This window comes from Pelodiscus sinensis, chromosome 32 (genome assembly GCF_052426305.1).
Source record: "Pelodiscus sinensis isolate ZL-2025 chromosome 32, ASM5242630v1, whole genome shotgun sequence".
NCBI classification, from domain to species: domain Eukaryota; kingdom Metazoa; phylum Chordata; order Testudines; family Trionychidae; genus Pelodiscus; species Pelodiscus sinensis.
Genome location: NC_143083.1, coordinates 1,357,575 through 1,380,646, shown reverse-complemented (window position 1 = coordinate 1,380,646; position 23,072 = coordinate 1,357,575). Strand labels below are relative to the sequence as shown.

Sequence of the window (23,072 nt, the reverse complement as noted above, 5' to 3'; positions counted from 1 at the left end):
AGCAGTGACAAGAACCTACACATAACCATCCTAGAACTCTGTGCAAGAAATTCCTCCTGTATATCATCAACAATCATGTCAGACTGTACATAGACAATGTTGCAGCAATGTTTTATATAAATTGTCAAGGTGGGGCCCGATCTCAAGCCCTATGCACAGAATTGATTGCTCTTTGGAAATGGTGCCTAAAATACAGCACAAACATTACTGTGGTGCACCTTCCGGGCACCTTAAATACGATGACTAATGCTCTCAGAGAGCCCTCCTCCCAAATGAGCATGAGTGGCAATTAAATCTGCACATCTTGTTGTGGATTTTTCGACAGTAGGGTCACTCCACCATAGACTTATTTGCCACTTTATCCAACAGAAAATGTCACCTATTGTGCACAAGGGCAAGCATTGGGAAAAGCTCTGTGGGAGACGCCTTCCTCATCAGCTGGTCATCCCATCTCCTGTACGCCTATCCCCCCCATACCTCTGATGAACAAGACAAAGAGGGACAAAGCACACTTAATTGTCATAGCTCCATCGTGGCCATGTCAAGCCTGGCTCCCCTTTCTAATAAGGATGTCCCGCATGCCACTTATTTCCTTACCACACAACCATGATCTCCTCTTTCACCCAGAACCACACGCTACCCAACAAACCCCTGACTCGCTACACCTGAAAGCTTGGCTTCTTGATGGTTCTCTGAACTACAATTGAACTGTTCACAACAGGTGCAAAAAGTCCTACTACACAGTGGTGTGCAGTGCACCCATAAGACTTACCTTCATAAATGGAAAAGATTTGCCATATGGTGGGTAGATCACCACCCTCAAAATCCTCCTTATCTGTTGTTGTGTGGTTTGATTCATTTTAGATCCAAGGGAAACTATGACACTCCAGAGAGACTTAACCACTTTCTTACTTATTACAAGCTTTAAGCAGTTAATACAGTTGTTTAAGTTTTACTGGCCTTAAAAACAATTACTATACAATTTAAACCTTAAATACTATAAATTCTAAAGCAATTAATATGAGGCAAAGCAATGTAAAAGCAATTATTAGAAGATCTACTATAAGACAATAATAAAGCCTAGTTCACTTACACTTCACCCGTATGGTACTTACAGTACCAGGCAGAAGGTCATGGTTCCTTTGATTCCCGCCCTTCGGAACGCCATGCACTGATGTATCTGGTGTGAAGGGCCTATTTACTTCTAGTTACATCGAGCAGGACCTGTGGGTCAATCCTGCTCCCTCCCTCCCATTTTATAATATAATATAAAAGCGCATTTTATAGCAAAGTGAGTCTTGGGCATTCTAATAATATTTACCAATTAATTATGTATTGTATAAGATACCTACAGTGCCCTGTGCGCAGTACATCCTGTTACTCAGGATGCTGCAAAAACGATGTGAGTTGTTAACAGTTTTACCTATCTCATAGAGCTGGAAGGGACCTTGAGAGGTCATTGAGTCCAGTCCCCTGCCCTCACAGCAGGACCAAGTACCATCACTGATAGATTTGCCCTAAATCCCTGAATGGCCCCCTCAACAATTTTGCTCACAACCCTGGGTTTAGCAGGCCAATGCTCAAACCACTGAACTCTCCCTCCACCACTGAACTCTCCCTCCACCACATCTTGAAGAATGTCAGTTTGGCTATGTCGTGGCTTCTTGCGCAAGAACATCTTGCTCAAAGGTTATTGTGCAAGAAGTCTTGCGCAAGAAAACGTCCACACTGCCATGTGCAGCTGTGCTTTTGCACAAGAGTTCCCATGGCAATGTGGACGCTCTCTTGCGCAAGAAAGCTCCAATGGCCATTTTTGCCACAGGGCTTTCTTGCTTAAGGAATCCCTGCCAAGAGTCCACACTGCCCTCTTGCGCAACAGCTCCTGTGCAAGAGGGCTTACACCTGTTAAAAAAGAGCATAGTTCTTGCGCAAGAAGCCCTCTCTTACCACGCCGTACTGTAAATTTCCTTGCGCAAGAGCGGGCGGGCAGTGTAGACGCTCTGTGGATTCTTGCGCAGGAATGGCCGTACTTGCGCAAGAAGCCACAAGTGTTGACATAGCCTTACTGTCCAGGTGAGTAACCTCCTCTTCGTACAGGTACTGTCATATCACGTCTCCCCAGAGGGGGCACTCAGGGTGTAAGGGTTACAGTGTGCAGGACCTATGGGCAAAGGAGTTTGTGGGGTACAGGAATCTGGGCAGGGAGCTGGGGTGGGAAGTTAGAGTAGGGAGCGGAGGGTGTGGAGGGCTCAGGGCAGGATGTTTGGGAGGTTCAGAAATAAGGGGTGGGTGTTGAGAATGAGGGGGCTCGTCAGGGGAATGTTGGGGGTGCAGGAATCAGGCAGGGTTTGGAGCTGAGGTTGGGGGGGTCAGGGCAGGCGGCTGGGTGCTGTATGGGTAAGTGAAGGGTGTCATTTTGGAAGGGTGGCAGAAGGCAGCTGCACATACTGGATTGCTGCTGCTCTTCCTCTTTCCCGACCATCAGGGAGCAAGGGGAAGTGTGCAGCTTGTGTGGAATCTCCTCTGCTCCTCCCCTGGGCAGCCAGGAGTGAGAAGAAGGCTCCCAAGCTGCACACTTTCCCCTCACTCTTTGATAGTCAAGGGAAGGGAAGAGCAACAAAATTCTGGGTACATAGGGTTGCAACCCTCCACTTTTCCTCAACGGAGTGGGGCAGAGGTGGAAGCTTTAGGGGATGGGGCAGTCCTGGAGGAGAGGGGAATGGGAGGGGGCAAGGCAGCCTCTGGGAGAGCCCTAGGAACTTGGCTAGGAGCAGCTACAGCTGAGTGCCCAGCCTGCAGGCTTCTTTTTGCTGGAGTGCAACATGGCCACATTGGGGCACACTGGTTTTCACCTCTGTATTTGGGCTGCCCAGTGCCATGAACCTGTCTGCACAGCGTGTCCTGCGTGCCCCTGGCCAGATCTTTTCAACGATTCCAGCTTCTTGCTTTTCATCCTTACTGTTGTATTGCTCTTGAACAAGGGAGAGGGCTAAGCCTTGCTCTAGCTCTACAAGTAAAATTGGGGCAACCTGGTACCTCACAGGCAGGAAGACGCCTGCTTGCCAGGCCAGGTGAAAGTGCTCATGGGTCCATGATTTTACTTTGGCCAAAAATGCTTGGGACTGAATGGTGAGCATCAGTATTCGCTGCCAGAAGCGCCATTGCCTCTACCAGCCCAGCTACACACGAGCAGACCGAAGCCTTCCAAGGAACGTGAGCGGTGGAAGCAGCCAATGCAGCCACCAACCAAGGGCTGCCCCCGGGGCCAGCGAGCACCACGAGACAGGGCGCGTGGGCTAAGCGCGCAGCCCAGGTAGCCAGGAGCCATCCCCAGCCCCTCCCACTCCCGCCCCGCACCTCCCACCCGGTCTGCACTCCCGCCTGATGGGAGACTCCGCCCCCGGGGGGCGATTGACGGACGGGACGTGGGTCCAATAGGACGCCGGCCACGTGCGCAAAGTAACCAATGCGGGTCGGTGGGCGTGGGCAGGGGCGCCGCGAGAGGCTGGTTGTACGCGCTGAGGAGCCGTTACCCTCTTGCTGCCCAGGGCCTGCTGGCGCTGCCGACAGGTGAGGCCCGGCCGGGCCCCGTCTCCTGGCGGGGGGAGGAGCGGGCCGCGCTGGGGCCGGGAGCGAGGCTGGGGCCGGGGCTTGCGGGCAGGCCTGGGGCCTGTGTGTGTGGAGAGCAGCGGCGCCGCGGCCTGCAGGGGGAGGCCGGGCCTGTGCGGGGGGAGGGGCGGAGGCAGGCCCGTTGGACGGGGCGACCCTGGTTCCTCAGAGCGGGGGTGGGGGAGGGGGAGGGAGCGGAGCCCGCTCGCCCGCCCCGCGCGCTCCTGCGTTTAAATCTCCCACTGGCTGGCGCGCGGGGATCCGGCGGGCGCGAGCCTCCCCGCTCTGAGCGAGCTGAGCCCGCGGCGGGGCTGGTGCCGCACGGGGGGGCTTCCGCGGCGTGAGCGAGAGGCGATGGATCACCTGCGGGTGCACAGCCGGGCGAGGGGACGCCCACGTCTGGGGGCGGCGTGTGCGGGGATCGGGCCGGGGGGGGGGGGGGCGCTGGGAGGCAAGCAAGGGGATGTGTCAGGGCCACTTGGCGCAGTGGTAGAGACGCAGCCGGGTTAGTCTGGGGCAGCTGAAACACAACACAGGACAGTGCAGCACTTGAAAGACGAACAAGCTGGTTTATTAGACCATGAGGTTTCGTGGGCCAGACCCACTTGCTCAGATCTGAGGGGTCTGGCCCACGAAAGCTCATCACCTAATAAACCATCTTGTTCGTCTTTCAAGTGCTGCATAGTCCTGGATTTTGATTGGTACAGGCAGGCCCCGGGTTACGCACAAGATAGGGACCGTAGGTTTGTTCTTAAGTTGAATTTGTATGTAAGTCGGAACTGGTACATATTGTAGGGGAAACTCTAGCCAAACATTTCTCCAGAGCTCAGTTTTATTCTCCCACACCTCACTTCCCTCAGGCCTTTATTCTCAAGCGGAGGTGTCAGCTGAGAAAAGCCGCTCCGCGTCTCCCTGGTCTGCTGGGGGGAAGCAGCTAGTGCGGGGTTGCCTCACCCCGTTTGTAAGTAGGGATCCGATGTAAGTCGGATCCATGTAACCTGGGGACTGCCTGTATATATGTTGGGGAGGGTGTCTTTTGTGCACTGGTAGAAGTACATGTGACAACGTGTTGGGTTGTGGAGGTGTTGATATGGTGGGTATGGAGGAAGAGGATGGGTCATCTAGAAGGGTTCTCTTGTTGCTTTTGATGTGGTTGATGACTTAGTCCTCTTGATATTTCTCTGTCTTCAATATTTTGCACATGGATGCTGTATTTATTGAATAGACAGGGTGCTGTACAAATAGAGTTGCTGACAACTCCATTTCCTTTGAACAATTTTCCATACCTCTTTTTCAGTTTGCTACTGTTCTTTAGTTTTTTTGTTGTTTCTGTATACTTTCTTCTTTCTGACTTCGTTGCCATCTAAAAATTCGTTATTGTCCCTGAATACTCATGACACTTCCATACTCCCTGTGCATTTCAATTTATTTAGTTAATGTTGATATCTTTAGTGTCCAGCCATATGCATCTTGCATTCCATAATGAGGGATGTACTGTAACTATTTACTGATAAAAAGCTTCAGAGGGGTAGCAGAGTTAGTCTGTAACTGGAAAAACTTTAAAAACAACAAGTAGTCTTGCAGCACCTTAGTAACTAGGGTTTTTTTTCTAGTTACTGATAAGAAGACCTAATCTTTTCTAATTTTTTTTTCCTGGTTCCCATTGATAACTTCACTTTCTTGTGTCCCTGTTGGTAATCTTGCTGTGACCTTTAATTCTTCTTTGCCCCATATTAAGTGTGTTGTGGAAACACCTGATGCTTCTTTGTTCAAAATGTGTCCTGTATTGACTGCTAAAATCCTTATCCATATCCTGGTTGCTTTCTGGCTTTATTAGAGTAATCGCTTGTCTGACCTCTCTTTCTCTCTCTCTCTGTTTGTAAAGCTGCTGCCAAAATCATCTTTCTTTTTTCTTGTGACTTAATGTTACTGGGATCCTCCTTTGGCTTCCTGTCTATGAATATATAAAATCAGCACAATACTCATAGAAAGTCCTACATAAACTTTAACCCCTACCCTCTCTGTCTCATCTCTTCTTATTCATTTTCTGCTTCTTATCTTTTTGTCTTCTTCAAACCTTTGTTGTCTTTCCTCAATCCTAGATTTGTGTCTTCTGTCCCTTTCTGTGGTTGGAACAGCTTATTGTCATCTGCCTGAAGCTCACTCTCTTTCTTTAAAATTTGCCTCTCTAAGCAGTCTGAGGAACCTTCACTCTGTCGTCTTGTTTTTGATTCTTATGTTCTTGTGAGAACTTCAGAGCAGAGATGTAATGGTTCTATCAGACTTCTGATTTTCACGGGCCTGTACTTTCTGAAGCCCAGAGCACTTACTTACTAGCTCAGGGCTAGTCTACAGTTGAAAGTTTATGGTAATAGCTATTCTGGATTAATTACCCTGCAATAGTTATATTGGTATGAGCCCTATGTAGGCACTCTTACTTTAGAATAAGTTCCCACATTGGCGCTTATATTGGAAACAGCCATTCCAGGATAGCTATTTAGGTAATGTTCCAAGTGTAAACAAGACATAATAATACAGAATACTGTGAAGCTTTCTTTAATTTGTGAGGGTTTTAGGGACATTAATTATCCTGCTCTATACAATATACATTTTTAAAATCCCTTTTTTCAGAAATACATCAAGGTGTTTCCAGCTTTTTTTATCTTTGCAGTTGCACAACCTTGGCACCTTGAAATCCCAGACTGCTGACCACAATGCTCACACATATTGTGTGATTGAAATATTGGTGATAAATAACTATTTTTAAACTTATTGTTTGTAACTCACTAACTATGCTGAGCCCTATAGGTTTCTAACAAGAAGAAGAAAAGTTAAAACTCCTTCCTCTCCTTGTGCAAGACCATTATGGAGTCAGTCTTACTCCTCAGGTACTCCCCATAGTTGATAATCTTCAGAATGTTTGATTCACAGGCATTTCCAGTTTGTCATTCCTCAAATGCATCAATATCTCAATTTTCCTTTACTTACACTCATCTTCCCCTGCATAATTGTCTGATGAACCATCTATCAGTCTGACAGTACTGGCTATTGACTAAAGATGATGTCTCGGGGTGAACTCAGAGGAGTGCAGCTGGGAATGATGCTGCTTATTGACCCTTATATCCCAGCTCCCTTGTCTTGTCTTCCTGTGAATACCACATAAATGGAAGAGGTGTATTTCTAGTTTTCTTAAACTGAAATTTTTTCTCGGAAGGGAGCATGCCCAAGGAGTATTTAGTGGAATGTGGAAGGAAATGATAGTACCCTTATTAGCCTACACTAACATAGTGTGGCACTGAAAGCAAGAAATATGCTGATTAGGAGTCCTGGAGGAAGTAGTAGTGAGGCTATAGAGAGGATGGGAATATGCCTTTCATTCTCCGTTAAAATGAGCAGTTCATTAGGGAGAAAGTCCTGACGGGCAACAGTTGCCTACCGTCCTTATAGGAGATATCTGTTCTTGAAGATTCCCCTTATGTCAAGCATCACCAGAACTGTTCTATAGCAGGCACTGAAAGGTAGATATGAACCCAGCTCTACGATTTGCTGATTTCCTCTTTCCTATGCTACTCTTTTAGATGGAGTCTTGGAGATGGTAGCACTGCTAATTAGTGCCAACTGCTGCAGAATTCCAAGTTGATTAGAGTGGCCTTCCAATAACAGAAATCACTTAAAGGGGGCTTATTGGGTCTGGGGCAGGAGAGGGATGTTCCTGACCTCTAGATCCTATTCCTTTAGCATTGGAAATGTCAGGATGGTGACTGTGGCCTCTTTCATCCTGCAGTCTTGTCTTTGGGACCCTATCATCTGCCATCCCATCATGAAATCTGGTATTATAAACTAGGGATATGAATGACTAGTTGCTTCCCCCCGCCACCTTGCTGTCTGTATCAGAAAGAGGCAGCAAGCGGGAGGTGGGGGGGTGGGAGAAGAGGAAGGGGTACTTCAAAGTGGCAGTATTGCATGGAGCCTGGGGCCAGACCCTGGGTTTCATGCAGTGCTGCTGCTTTGAAACACCACATGCAGCCCAGGGCCAGCTGGAGTGTCCCCTGGCTGTACGTGACGTTTCAAAGCAGCAGTGCCGCATGGAGCCCAGGGTCAGCAGAGGAGTTCTCAGCTGACTCCAGGCTTCATGCAGCCCTGATGCTTTGAAATGCAATGTGCAGCCTGACGCTGGGCTCCCCGTGGCATTTCAAAGTGGCAGCACTACATGGAGCCCACAGTCAGTCCCTAGCTGATCCCAGGCTTCACGCGGTGCTGCCGCTTTGAATGGCCGTGGTTAGCACAAGGCTAGCAGGAGACTGCCCCGCTGGCCCCATGTTCTCTGCAGTGCTTTCGCCTTTGAAACGTAACAGCCTTGGGACTATTGCTACGCTTCAAAGGTGAAGGTGCCCTATTGACTAATTAATCGAACAATCAATTAGTCAATTACTTGAAATTTAACATCCCTATTATGAACTGGGTGTAATTTGTGGAAGTAACGTATATCCTAAATTAAAACAAACAAACATAGTAAGAGGGCCAAGAAGGTGTCACCGTGGCCAGACTACACAAGAAACATTGGGGGGGAGGGGGGAGGGAAGCATCCTTTAAAAGGAAAATAAAAAGGAGCATAAATTCTGTGAAGTATAAATATAATTAGGCAAGCCACACAATAATGTGAAGAGCTACTAGCAAAAGTAACACACTGTGTGTGTGTGTGTGTGTGTGTACACACACACACACACACACACACACACACACACTTAAAAAAAAAAATATCAGAAGTGGGAACCCTGCCAAAATCAGTGTGGTCACTGGGCAGTCAAGGAAAATAAAAACTTTGTGGAGAAGCGAAATAAATTCTTTGCATTTGTCTTCACTGCACAGGACGTGAGGAATTGTCTCCCACCTGAGCCATTCTTTTTAGGTCATATATCTGAGGAATTGTGCCAGAGGCATATGTCAAGAGAGGTGTTGGAACAAATTGATAAACAATAATAAGGACCAGATGGCATTCACCCAAGAGCTCTGAAGGAATTCAAATATGAAATTTCACAACTACTAACTGTGGTATGTAATCAGTCACTTCAATTGGCTTCTGTACCAGATGAATAGAGGATAACTAATTACACCAATTTTTAAAAAAGGCTCTAGAGATGTTTCTCGCAAATACAAGCTGATAAACCTAACTTCTGTGCCAGGCAGATTGTTTGAAACTATAATGAATGGAATTGCCAGACATCTACGTCATTGGTTTTCAAAATGTGTGTCAGACACTCGGTTGCTTTGCTGTAGGGTGACAAGGTGACTAGTGGGGGTTGCTAAAGCTGGCTTCCTCCCTGCCCTGGCAGCATGGACTGCCATGCACCCCCAAAATTTCCAGCAATGGGTTCAGCTCCTAGGTGGGTGCCACGGTGCTCCATGCACCACCCTTCCACTGAGCATTGACTCTGCATTGCCATTTATTGGTTCCTGGGTGGTATCTGCATGTGAGAGCAGCACACAGACACACTTGCGCACTTCTGCCTAGGACTCAGACCTGATACTGGTTGCTCCGAGGGCACAGCATAGTCTGGGGTGCCAGGACAGGTGGGAAGCCTGCCTTAGAATCCCCACTGCTCTGCTGTCTGAGTCACTGGAGGTAAGCCCGTATCAAACCTTTGGCCCCATCCCCTGACCTACCCCTGAGTCTCTTCCTCTGCCCCAAGACCTTTATTCCTGGCCCTAACATGGAGTAGGCATGTTAGTGTATAGCGGTGTAAATGATTAACTGATTGGCTTGGCCTTATTGGTTGGTTCTAACTAGTACATGCATTTGCAAAGCCAACTCCCCATGAGCACCAGATGCCACAGAGCTGCCTCTGATCAAGCAGGCAGGTGGGAGCTGATATGCCTGGGGAGCCAGCTTTTAAACCAGCTCTCGGCATGTGCTGGCTCCATGGAACTGCCTGCCCCCCTCACCCCTTTGCTGACTCCCATAGAGGCAGCAGGCTGAGGGGGAATAACAGGTGGGAGTTGGCATTCATGGGGAGCAACCTTAAAAGCTGGCTCCCCATGAGCACTGCTTAGTGGAGTGTCTTCCCCCACCCCCCCCACTGCTGCCTCTGATACAGTTCAGGCCCCCTGTGGGCAGAAGCTGCTGCTGTCTGTGCTGCCGCCTCTGTATCAGAGGCAGCAGCGTGGGATGGCAGGCTGGAGCTGCCTTCTGGCCCCATCATGGGGACTATAGAATAATCTTGTAGTCAATAAGATTTGATGTGGTTACATGATTATTTAGTTAAACGACATCTAATATTTCTACCTCAGAGCCCACACTTTAGTTCCGTGGTCACCAACAGGTCGATCGCGATTGACTGGTCGATCGCGAGGCCTCGACCAGTCGATCGCAAGGAGTCCTGTCCAGCCCGCCCCCATTTCCCTCCCAACCCCGAGAAGCCCCACTACCTTCCTCAAGTGAAAATGGAGGTAGTGTTCTGTCCATCCCCGGGAAGCAGAGTCCTGCATCTTAGCGCCATTTTTGGCGATTCCGGAAGTAGCGCTAGCTGCTCTGCTGGGTGTACTGCGGGAGGGAGCATCAGCTCCCTGCACCGCACAGGAGGGGTGAGTCAGCTCCGGGGGAGGTGTGTGCACGCGTGCGAGGGTCGGTCCCGCGGCAGGTGCTCGCGGGGTTTTCCTGTGCTGGGGAGGGGGGTCGGCCCCAGGGCAAGTGTGCGTGGGGGGCTTCCCTGCGCGGGGTCGGCCCCGGGGCAGGCACGTGCTGGTTTCCCTCGGGGAGCGGGAGGGGGGAGAAATCCTGGGAGGAGGCAGATGCAGGGGACTCTTTGCCTCCACTGGCACCCTACTCCCTAGCCCCCACTGCCCAGCCACAGAACTGTCCTCACTCCCTGTCCCCACCCACAGAATTCTGTCCCCACTCCCCGAACGCTGTCCCCACTCTCCTGTCCCCAGCCACAGAATTCTGTTCCCACTCCCCTGTTCCCAGCTACAGAGCTCTGTCCCTATTCCTGTCCCCACTGGCACCCTGTCCTCTGCCCTCCAAGCACCCTGTTCCCTCTCCCCTGCCCCCAGCCGCAGAACTCTGTCCCCACAAAATGTATAATTATAAATGCTTCATTTTAGATTTAAATAGCATGAATAAAACGTTTATTTCATAACTATAAATGTGATTTTAATTTTATACATCGCATAATTTAAAAATTAACTGTTTATCAGAGTGTGTAAGTAAGGGCTGGGGATAGCACGCGATGGACAGGAGAATAGAGAGGGTGGGGCTTCAAGGAAGGGGCGGGGCGGTAAATCTTTGCCTGTTCGGAGATTTTAAAAGTGATGTTGGGTGTAAAAAGTTTGGAGACCACTGCTCTAGTTAGATAAAGTTGTTAGGTCACAAGCATGAACAATTTTCTTCAACTGGGTCATGAGAAAAAAGTTTGAACACCACTGACCTAGGTGACCACAACCTAGGTAAGAGGCTTTTGTGAGGGGAAAGCATGTCTCACCAATTTATTCAAATTGTTTGGGTCAATGAATATGAGGAATCCAGTGGATATAATGTACTTGGACTTTCTGAAAACCTTTGACAAATTACCTTACCAAAGGCTCTTAAAGTAAGCAGTCATGGATAAGGGGGATTCTCTTGTGGATCCGTAGCTGATTAAAAGACTGAAAGGAAAGGTGAGATATAAATGGTCAGTTTTCAGACGAGGAGAGGTAAATAGTAGTGGAATAATACTGTGCATTTATCCCCCTTTTACAGATAATTTCTGAATACAGTGAACAGTAATGTACATTGAAAAACAGTCTCAACTATACATATAAAATAAGAGTCTAAATTAGATGTCACCACTCAAGAAAGATCCTGAAGTCATCTAGGGATGTAAATTGATTTTAAAAAGTTAATATGTTAAATGATTAAAATTGTATTGTTTCCCCAGTTACCTGAGGTCATTCTGTATGGCACAGCTGGGGCTGGGGTCCCTTGTGCAGGCCAGTGTGGGGAGCCTTGGCTGATGATCTGCCAGTCTGGTCTGTTTACCACCAGAGTTAATGGTTCCGGTCTTAACTTAAAAAAACAACAAATAGTCTGGTAGCACTTAAGACTAACAAAACATGTAGATGGTATCTTGAGCTTTTGTGGGCACAGCTTACTTTTTCAGATGACCATTACCAGTGCTTGCTGACCAGCAACGAGCTCGGCTCGCCAGCTGTGAGGTTCTGTGCATGCTCAGATTGCTCTGCGCTGGCTCTTCCAGGTGTGAAATTAATAGTAGTAAGTTCAAATGTAAGGTAGCACAATCAACGTGTGCAGGAGATGTTGCGAGTTTAAAAAAGAATTACAGTTTCTGGATGGGCTTATGGGGTGGGGAGCTTTTTTTGGGTGGGGTGCTGTTGACCCACAGAAAATCATATGGGGACTGCACAGAAGTTGACACACACTGATTTGGATGACTTAACTATCCCTGGTTGAGAACTACTGAGCTGATGCATATCGTAATTCTTATGTCCTGCCCAGGCCTATAGAGGGCAAGGAAGGAGTCCTGGTTTATCAAACTACAGTTTCTTTTTCAGTCTCTGTGGGTTTGGAATGAGCTTTGAGATATCAGTTAGCTTAACCTCCCTGCACTGAAGCAAGCCAAATATACCTAGGCTATTCTTGACAGACTGTGTTTAACAGTTGCTCTAATTCTGGGGATTCTAAAATTTCCCTTGGAAGCCTATTCTAATACTTAACTAGTCTTATAATTCAAAAGCTTTTCCCAATATCTAACCTAAATCTTTCTTGCTGTAGATCAAACACAATACTTCTGGTCATACCTTCAGGGGACAATTGGTCACTCTCTACCTGCCTTTAGCATATTTGAAGCATATTACAAGGTGACCACTTTTTCAAGACTAAACATGTTCAGTTTAAAAAAAACTTCTTCAGAGGTCAGGTTTTTTATACATTTTATCATTGTCATTGTTTTCTTCTGGACTATCTCCAATTTTCCCTGGCTTGTGGTGCTCAAAACTGGACACAGTACTCCTACCTGAGGCCCTGCCAGTGCTGAGTACAGTAGAACCCTTTTCTTGCCTTATAACACTGTTGTTGTGATCATCATTCTGGAGTGCACACTTTTTGCAGCTTGTTGACTCATACTCACTATATGATTGTGATTCACTATTACCCCCAGATCTTTTTCAGAAGTACTACTGCCTGGGCAGTTATTCGCTAGTTTATAATTGTGCATTTGATTTTTTTTCTTCCTAAGTACAATACTTGTCTGTACTGAATCTTGTCTTGTTGATTTCAGATCAATTCTCCAGTTTGTCAAGGTTTTGAATTCTAATTCTGCGATCTAAAATTCTAGCAACCTTTTCCAGTTTGGTGTTACCCCAGATTATATATTCCTCTCTGTTAGGCAAGTCACAATGAAAATATTGAAGAGTACTGCACCCAAGACTGGCTTTTGTGTGACTCCACTACCTATACCCTTTCAGTTTGTCAGCAAACCATTGATACTCTTTGAGTATGATTTTTGCACCCATCTTATAGATCATCTTCTAGACCATGTTTAGCTTATCAGAATATCATGTGGGACTGTCAGAAGCCTTTCTTAAATCCATCTTTTCTTCCCCTTAACCAGCATCCAAGCCAGTGACAATTTCAGAGAACAAAATTAGGTTGATTGGGCTTTTTGAATTCTTAAGTCTCAAAGGAGTAGTTGTAGTATTCTGTATCTGTAAAAATGAGTCCTATAGCACCTTACCAACTGATTTGCTTAATGTTTTGTCCCTGTATCTCTTCAGATATCAAAGCTAGGTTGAGTGGTTACATAAGAATGACCATACTGGGTCAGACCAAAGGTCCATATAGCCCAGTATCCTGTCTGCCAACAGTGTTCAATATCAGATGCCTCAGAGAGAGGGAACCAATAGGTAATCATTACATGATCCTTCTCCTGTCATCCATTTCTCTTGAAAGATAAGTACTACATTTACTCTTCTGCAGTCCTCTTAGTCTTCACCTGTCCTCAGTGAGTTCTTAAAGATAACTGGTAATGGTTCCAAGATTGTTTCGGCTAGTTCCTCTTTGAGTAGTGTCCCTGTGGGTGCTCCACTGTAGCTGTCAGGCTTGAGATTTGTCAGCAGTGGTCTGCTGGACTGCACATGTGCATCAGGCTTCGCACGCTGTTCTTAGAGCTCCCACCAGTTCCTCCTAATCCTCCTCGGTCGCAGACAGAGTGTTCTCCCTCTTGTCAGATCCTGACAAATTGAATAGTTAGTTAATTGTTAGTTAGTTGTAGTGTTAATAGTCTTAGTTTGCTTAGTCTTACCACTATTTTTATATTTGTTACAAAAAAAAGAATGTTGCAATACTGCGTCTTTAACAAGGGCAAAGGATAAATCACTGAAGAAAAAACCATGCCGAGATCACTCTGTTTTAAAAAAGTGACACTTGCCGGGAATCTATGCCCATTTGGATGGGCATTCCCACTGCATTAGGTGCTTAGGTGAGGGGCATATCCCACAAAAATGCCCTCACTGCTCCAAGTTGATGGCAACATGAGACAGAGATGAGGCTTAAAATGCTTTTATTGAACAAAGCGTTGCAGCCTCCACAGATGGAGCCCTCCCCTCCCAGATCGGACTCTCTTAGAGCCGATAAGTGAATTTTTACCCAAGAGGCACTGTATTGTTACCAAAAAGAGGCCCTCTCCAACTTGTTCGTTGCCACCAACACGAGGTAGTGTCGGAGATAAGCCAGGTACTTCAGGGACAGCTCTTACTTGCTGCCCAGAGAAAGAGAAACCAACCTGTAGCAAGTCGGCACCAGGGCAGAGTCTACCGCGAGAATTGGCACTGGCACCATTTACGGTACCACTATTGGCCTAGGGGCCAGATTCGACACCTATAGTGGCATTGACGATGCAGTCGGCATGATTGGCACAGCAAATACTGGCACCATCCTCAGCACCGCAGTCGGCACTACTGACTACACCTTATGTGCAGCCTACTGCTCAATCAGCATTAGAGTGATCCTCCGCACCGGCAAAGGCTAAGTCATGCAGGGTCATCACTTCTTCCCCCAGTCTGGAACGCATTTCGTTTTCTCCGGAGCCTCTCTCCCCTTCACCACCTCTGTTGGCTCCACCTGTGGACCCACCATGACGTCTTTCTACCATCGAATACCAGGGCTCTTTAGCACACAGCTCTTTCACCCCACTATTACTACCGACGCTGGCACGCATCCCTATCTCTGGTGCAGGCAAGACAGATCCCGGTCACCTAGGTTGTTCACAGTCTGTTTGTACCAGCTACCATGACGACTGTAGGAGCATGTATTCCTCCAGGCATTCCTTGCCTGCCAGATGTCACTATAGTTATCACTAGGGTCACACCTATTATGAGCGCCATCGCCATACATGTCACTCCTTCTTGCCGCATCATTCCCATCGTGGGTCACCTTGCTGCTATCAATCAGATTCCAGGTATGGCCATGCTAATTCGCCTACCCCTGCCGACACAAGACTTTCCATTCCTACTCAAACCACATCCCAGGCACTTCAACATTCTGAGCCTGAGGAGGGTTAACTCTCCAAGAGCAACCACAAGGGGTTTCTCTGACAGATCCATCCTCATCTTCTCCTGACGAGGCGGTGTTTCTGGGAGACTCATCACTCTGGCAATTTCAGGACCGAGAATCATAGGGCTGGAAGGGAGCTCAAGAGGTCATTGAATCTACCCCCTGCCCAAAGCTGGACCAATTCCAATTGAATCAAACCAGCCAGGGCTTTGTCAAGCTGAGACTTAAAAACCTCTAGGGATGGATATTCCACAACCTTCCTAGGTAACCCATTCTAGTACTTCACCACCTTCCTAGTGTAATAGTTGTTCCTAATATCCAACCAGACCTCTCCCACTGCAACTTGAGACCACTGCTCCTTGTTCTGCCGTCTTTCACTACTGAGAACAGCCTCTCCATCCTCTTGGCACCTCCCTTCAGGAAGTTGAAGGCTATAAAATCCTCCTTCACTCTTCTCTTCTGCAGACTAAATAAGCTCAAATCTCTTAGCTGTTCAAATGGGTTGCCAGAAGTCAGGAGGTCCAACTCGCAAAAGTTCAAGAAAAGCAGCGCTGTCTGTTTAAAAAAAAAAAAAAAATCTGCAGCCCTTTCAGAAATCCAAGGCTGCTTTGCCACTTGATAAGGCTGTTTTAGAAGTAGCGGACAACGTTTAGCAAACGCCGGCCTCTGCCCCCACAACCAACAAGAAGACAGATTAAAAAATATTTTGTCCCCTCGAAAGGAATGGATTTTTTATTCACACACTGGCAACCTAACTCCCTTGTGGTTGACGGGGTGTAACAGAGGGCCAAAGCCTGCAATATAAAAACACTACCAATGAGAAGGATAGTAAATGGTTGGACCTCTTTGGCGCACAGGTTTATTCATCAGCCACTCTGACCTTGAGAGTGGCTAATTATGTGGCTTTCCTGGCGAATCAACTTCGATAACTATACGAAGCTAACCACGCTCATAGAGCACCTCCCAGATAGCAAGCGCCAGATTCTAAAATCTGTCATCATAAGAGGGGTATACTACTTCCCGTACAGCCCTGCAGATCACATTCAACACAGCTGCATGATCCACTGCAACCTCAGTAATGCCGAACGGCTTCAGGCCGCAAGAGTTCCCAGAGAATTACAATTGAAGGTGGAAGATCTACCCTTCGATAGACAAAAGCTATTTGTGGAGAACTGACGAAGTCCTCCACTCCTGTAAGGACTCGAGAACTACATTAAGAATATTGGGCATGTACATGCCTCTGTACCAACACAAACGTTATACTCCTTCCCAGAAGCACAGGCCTTTTCCTTACTCTGCACCCCAGTATAGACCGTTTGACCAGCAGCATACCAAACAAAGCCCGCAGAAATGATGCCCTCAGAATAATAGGACTTCTGATCAGCAGAATAATCAGCAGCAAGTTTGACACGTTAGTCAAGGGCCTGCAAACCATTCCCCTCATTGGTCCCCAATGTGAAGAAGCCAGGTTGTTTCAGCACCGCCTGAGACCATTTCAACAATGGTGGGCCTCCATTACAACTGATCGATGGGTCCTCGAGCTAATAACATCTGGCTACTCAGTTCCCTTCACCTTGCTCCTTCCTCATCCCTCTTCAGGGACCCTTCTCACAAGACTTTTCTAAAGCAAGAGGTCTTGTGCCTCCTCACCATTGGCATGGTAGAGAGACTACCCGAAGAGTTCAGATGCAAGGGATTCTATTCCCATTATTTTCTTAACCAGAAAAAATCAGGGGGGTAGAGGCCAATCTTAGACCTCCATAGTCTCAACCAACACCTTCCGAAACAGAGATTCAGGGTGGTGACCTTAGCCTCTATCATTCCAGTGCTCGACCGCAGGGATTGGCTTGAGTCTTTGACCTGCAGGATGCTTACTTTCACATTACAATCAATTTGGCACACAGACGTTTCCTAAGATTCGTTGTCAGAGTTGAGCACTTCTAATACAGAGTTTTACCCTTTGGTCTGTCTTCGGCGCCCAGAGTCTTTTCCAAGACACTTGTGGTTGTAGCAGTCCACCTTTGTCGAGCAAGGATCATTATATTTCCTTATCTTGATGACTGTCTGATCGAGGTCCTTCGACGTTGTGCTACATTCTACGAACACTACATGTGTGCCTAGACTACAGAGTTTTGTCGACAAAGCACCTTGCTTTGTCAACAGAACTGAATGTAGTCTAGACTCTCTGTCAACAGAAGCTTTGTCGACAGTATCTATCGACAAAACTTCTGTCGACAAAACCCTGTAGTCTAGACGTACCCTACAAGAGAAGTCTTCGAAGCTCTCAGCCTTACAGTCAATTTCCCAAAATTGTTGATGACACCACAATCTTTGGAATTCGTCAGCACACGCCTAGACTCATCTACTACCGTACCTGCCATTAAACAGATTTCACATTTTCCAGAAGCTTGTACATGTCCTCTCCACAAGCCCCATGATTTCCATACTTATCTGTCTGCAACTCATGGGACACGTGATAGCTATCGCATATATTGTAGCGCATGCCAGGCTTCAGCGCCTATAGCACTGCCTAGCCTCGGACTATGTTCCTGGCAAACATTATATTCACAGGAGAATCTCAGTACTACCAAAAAGAGGTGAAATCTTTAGTCTAGTGGACCATCCCTGCCAACTTGTTAGCTGGCATACAAAGGTATTCCTCAACCCAGAATGCAAAGTACAACTGACCCATCTTTGGTGGGCTGGGGTGCACACCTCAACAACCATCGTGTCCAGAGACATTGGTCCACGCCATCAGGGTGCTTACTGACAACATGGCCGTGGTTTTCTACATAAGCTGACGGAGCAGCTGGATCGCATTCCCCCGGTGCAGAGGGAATATACCTATAGAACTGGTGCATTCATCATGATGTAATGATTCTAGCGGCATACCGATCTGGCAAAGATATCACCACTGCCAACGTACTCAGTAGGTACTTTCATGCACCATGAGTGGGAACTACATCACTGGGTGCTACAAGACCTTTTCCTCCACTAGGGCTTCCCGACCATAGACCTATTCGCCACACATTGGAATGTGGAATGTTGGTACTACTGTTCCAGAACAGGCATCAGGCTGAGATCCCTGGGAGATGCTTTTCTCCTTGACAGGAGCCATCTCCTGCTCTGTGCTTTTCCTCCAACTCCCTTGATACTGAGAGTCCTAGAGATCATCAGGGACCACACAACAGTAATCCTTGTAGTCCCCTTTTGGCCATGTCAGACATGGCTCTCTTACCTCTTTTGCATGTCTCCTCAGCACCCTATCACTTACTCAGATGTCACAATCTACTGACCCAGGACCAGGGAACGCTAGTGCATTTTCAACCTGACCACCTTCGCCTCAGTGTGGTTCCTAGTTGGTTCCAAGATGCGACAATGATCTGTTCCCAGGACATCAAGCATGTTCTGCTCTACAGTAGAAGACCCGCTACTCGGGCCACTTACCTGCACAAGTGGCGTAGGTTTTGTTCCTGGTGCACGGACAACAATCTAGATCCGTCCTCTGCCCCCCATCCATCTCATTCTCGACTATATTCTGCATTTAAAACATTCCGGTCTAGTGCTGCCATCTCTAAAAGTTCATCTTGCTGTGATCACTGCCTTCCTACAACCAGTGGAGGGCTATTTGGTGTTTGCCCACCCATTAGGAGGTTCACGAAAGGAGTGGCAAATCTCTACCCACCCCATAGGGAACCACCTCAACCATGAAACTTAGTCCTGGATGCCCTAAGACGACCTCCCTTCGAGCCTTCAGCAACCTACCTCCTACCAAGGTTGCCTTCCTGTTAGCAATAACATCCGCACGCAGGGTAGGGTGGTTTGCTGCTCTCTCAGCTACACCTCCCTATACAACATTTACGAATCGGGATTATATTCCGCCCTCAACCAGCCTTCCTACCAAAAATAAACTTGGATTTTCACATCAACAAGCCCATCCTCCTACCAATTTCCTGTCCCAAGCCACGCTCCTCCTACCAAGATACATGGCTTCACATGTTAGATGTGCGTAGGGCCCTGGTGTTTCTTATTGATAAGAATGTGATCTTTCTGGAAATTCCAATGACTGTTGATTTCAATGGCCGATCGCTCTAAAGGCAAGTCAGTCTCTGTGCAATGCATATCAAAACTCATCGTTTCATGCATCGTGAGTTGCTACTCATTATAGAACAAGTCGCTGCCATAGATGCCAAGAGCCCACTCTACCAGAGTGATATCAGTTTCTACTGCCTTTCTCAGGGGAGTTCTTCTACATGACATTTGCCGAGCTACCACATGGTCCTCTTAATTACACCTTTGTGAAACATTACACTATCCCCAACACCTTCATTAGTGACTCAGCACTTGCCTCCGCAGTCCTCTTCATAGCGGCAAAACCTTAACTCCGAATCCTGCCCCCTTATGTCAGGCCACTGCTACAGTCACCTACAGTGGAGCGCCCACGGGGACACCACTTGAAGAGGAAGTTACATACCTTGATGTAGTAACATTTCTTCAAGATGTGTGTCCCCATGGTGCTCCAATATCCTCCACCTCCCCGCTTCAGAGTTTTCTCCTTTGTTTTTCAGATACTTGGTGATTAGGAGGAACTGGCGGGAGCTGGACCGCATGCTCTAGAATCATAGAGCTGGAAGAGACCTCAGAAGGTCATCAAGTCCAGCTCCCTGCTCTAGGCAGGACCAATCCCAACTAAATCAACCTGGCCAGGGCTTTGTCAAGCCAAGACTTAAAAGCCTCTAGTGATGGAGGCTCCACTACTTCCCTAGGTAACCCATTCCAGTGCTTCACTACCCTCCTAGTGAAATAGTTTTTCCTAATATCCAACCTGGACCTCCCACCTCAACTTGAGACCATTGCTCCTTGTTCTGCCATCTGTCACTACTGAGTACAGCCTTTCTCCATCCTCTTTGAAACCTCCCTTCAGGAAGTTGAAGGCTGTTATCAAATCCCCCCTCACTCTTCTCTTCTGCAGACTAAACAGACCCAACTCCCTTAGCCTCTCCTCATAGGTCATATGCTCCAACATCCTAATCATTTTGGTTGCCCTCTGCTGGACCCTTTCCAATGCGTCCACATCCTTTTTGTAGTGGGGGGGCCCAGAACTGAACACAATACTCCAGATGTGGCCTCACCAGAGCCGAATAAATGGGAATAATGACATCTCTGGATCTGCTGGCAATGCTCCTCTTAATGCAACCTAATATGCTATTAGCCTTCTTGGCTACAAGGGCACACTGTTGACTCATAAGAAATGGCGCAAACGGCATGAGGCGCCTGACGCACATGCACTGTACAGCAGACCACTGCTGATGATTCTCCGATCTACAGTGCCGGGACAAGACCGACACCTACAGTGGAGCACCAGTGGAGACGGGACACACATCTCGAACTGTCATTTCGGCAACAAGGGAAGTAACTTCCTCTTCTTTAAAGTACCTTACCTACTCTGGGAATGGTTTTTCAACCAGTTATGCACCCATCTGTACTGTACTGATTAGATTAGATCTCAGTGAAAGCAATATTCCCATTGTGGTGGCAGCCTGCTGTGTGCTCCATAATATTTGTCAGAGTAAGTGTGAAGTTTGTTGCAGGGTGAGGTTTGTCAGACAGCAGCAGGAAACAATCCTGCCAGAGATGGAGAAAGGGAAAATCTTAACATTTCAGCCCCTTATTTTCTCTCCCCTCCTTCCCTGGCTCTTCACGTGCTTTTTTTCCCCCTCTCATATGCTTGAGCATTTCAAATGAACGGTTTGCTCGTTGTTCCGCAGCAAAGCCACACAGCATGCAGGTTATTAAACAAGGAGCCCTAAAGGAGATATATATATGCCTGCAGGGCAAATAGGTGAGTTGCTAGCATGAATACTGCTGGAATTACAGCACTGGGAGCTGATTTACTGCACAGTAACTTGCCAGTGTAGACTTGGCCCTAGTATATTTGTCTGTCTCTTAATATCCACTCCAATGCATCTGACAAAGTGGGTCTTTGCCCACAAAAGCTTTGTTCTAACAAATAATATAAACTCGCCAGAAGTGCCCTCCCTGCGATTGATGCCTGACTCTGTGAGGACGTCCCACCCTGCCCTCTTCCCTCGATTAGTCTTGGCTTAGAATTGGCTTTTAAGATGGCTCCCCTCTCTTCCCCCCCCCCCCCCCCCCCCCCCAGCAGCAGCTCCTGCTTCACCCTCTGTTTCTTGCCTCTGATACAGAGGCAGCAGGGGAGTGAGGGGCAAATAGTCAAGTAGTCATTTGATTAGTTGCTTCCCTCCCTAGTCTACAGTACTGTAAAGTCTGCAAGGTCGAATTTAGTGTTACTCTTAAAGCGATAGTGCCAAAATTCACTAATGGCCCTTTAAAGTCTACAAAACAGGCTTAGCAGTGTGGACTCATTGGCTTAGAAAATCGACCTTATGCAGTTATATTTGACCTAAACTCATAATGTATACCAGGCATCAGTTTTTAAGGTACAACAGTTCTACTCTTCATTTTTGCAGATATGACTAAGATGGCTAACCTTCTGAAAAATATCAGAGGGGTAACTGTGTTAGTCTGAATCTGTAAGAATAACAAGAAGTCCTGTGGCACCTTACAGACTAACAGATTTATTGGAGCATAAGCGTTTGTGGGCAAAGACCCACTTTGTCAGATGCATCAGGACGAAGTGGGTCTTTGTCCACGAAATCTTATGCTCCAATAAATCTGTTAGTCTATAAGGTGTCACAGGACTTCTTGTTGTTCTTCTGAAAATCTCTAACATGGGCAGGCACACAATAAGGATCATAGAATCATAGAATAATAGGACTGGAAGGGACCTCGAGAGGTCATCGAGTCCAGCCCCCCGCCCTCAAGGCAGGACCAAGCTCCGTCTACACCATCCCTGACAGATGTCTATCTAACCTGTTCTTAAATATCTCCAGAGAGGGAGATTCCACCACCTCCCTTGGCAATTTATTCCAATATTTGACCACCCTGACAGTTAGGAATTTTTTCCTAATGTCCAATCTAAACCTCCCCTGCTGCACTTTAAGCCCATTACTCCTTGTCCTGTCCTCAGAAACCAAGAGGAACAAATTTTCTCCTTCCTCCTTGTGACACCCTTTTAGATATTTGAAAACCGCTATCATGTCCCCCCTTAATCTTCTTTTTTCCAAACTAAACAAGCCCAGTTCATGAAGCCTGGCTTCATAGGTCATGTTCTCTAGACCTTTAATCATTCTTGTCGCTCTTCTCTGTACCCTTTCCAGTTTCTCCACATCTTTCTTGAAATGTGGCGCCCAGAACTGGACACAGTACTCCAGCTGAGGCCTAACTAGTGCAGAGTAGAGCGGCAGAATGACTTCACGAGTTTTGCTTACAACACACCTGTTGATACAACCTAGAATCATATTTGCTTTTTTTGCAACAGCATCACACTGTTGACTCTCATTCAACTTGTGGTCCACTATGACCCCTCGATCCCTTTCCGCCATGCTCCTTCCTAGACAGTCGCTTCCCATCTTGTATGTATGGAACTGATTGTTCCTTCCTAAGTGGAGCACTTTGCATTTCTCTTTATTAAACCTCCATCGTGTTTACCTCTGACCATTTCTCTAACTTGCTAAGGTCATTTTGAATTATGTCCCTATCCTCCAAAGAAGTTGCAACCCCACCCAGTTTGGTATCATCTGCAAACTTAATAAGCGTACTCTCTATCCCAATATCTACATCATTGATGAAGATATTGAACAGTATGGGTCCCAAAACAGACCCTTGAGGAACTCCACTTGTTATCCCTTTCCAGCTGGATTTAGAACCGTTAACAACAACTCTCTGACTACGGTTATCCATCCAATTATGCACCCACCTTATCGTGGCCCTATCTAAGTTATATTTGCCTAGTTTATCAATAAGAATATCATGCGACACTAGACTTATTGGGTAG

The 23,072-nt window shown here is 47.1% G+C and overlaps 1 protein-coding gene across 4 annotated transcripts in view; it reads left to right on the top strand.

Moving 5' to 3' along the window:
* The first annotated feature begins 3,435 nt into the window (after positions 1–3,435).
* The window catches only part of ELAVL1 (ELAV like RNA binding protein 1), a 133,442-nt gene continuing 113,805 nt past the window's right edge, over positions 3,436–23,072 (top strand). For 3 of the 4 annotated variants that reach the window (XR_012896752.2, XR_012896753.2, XM_006122441.5), the window contains exon 1: positions 3,436–3,570. The gene's annotated coding sequence lies outside the window, so the exon portion shown is untranslated. Of the gene's footprint in view, positions 3,571–8,478; positions 8,662–23,072 lie in introns of all 4 variants that reach the window. The other variant, XM_075903339.2, reaches the window with a different exon arrangement.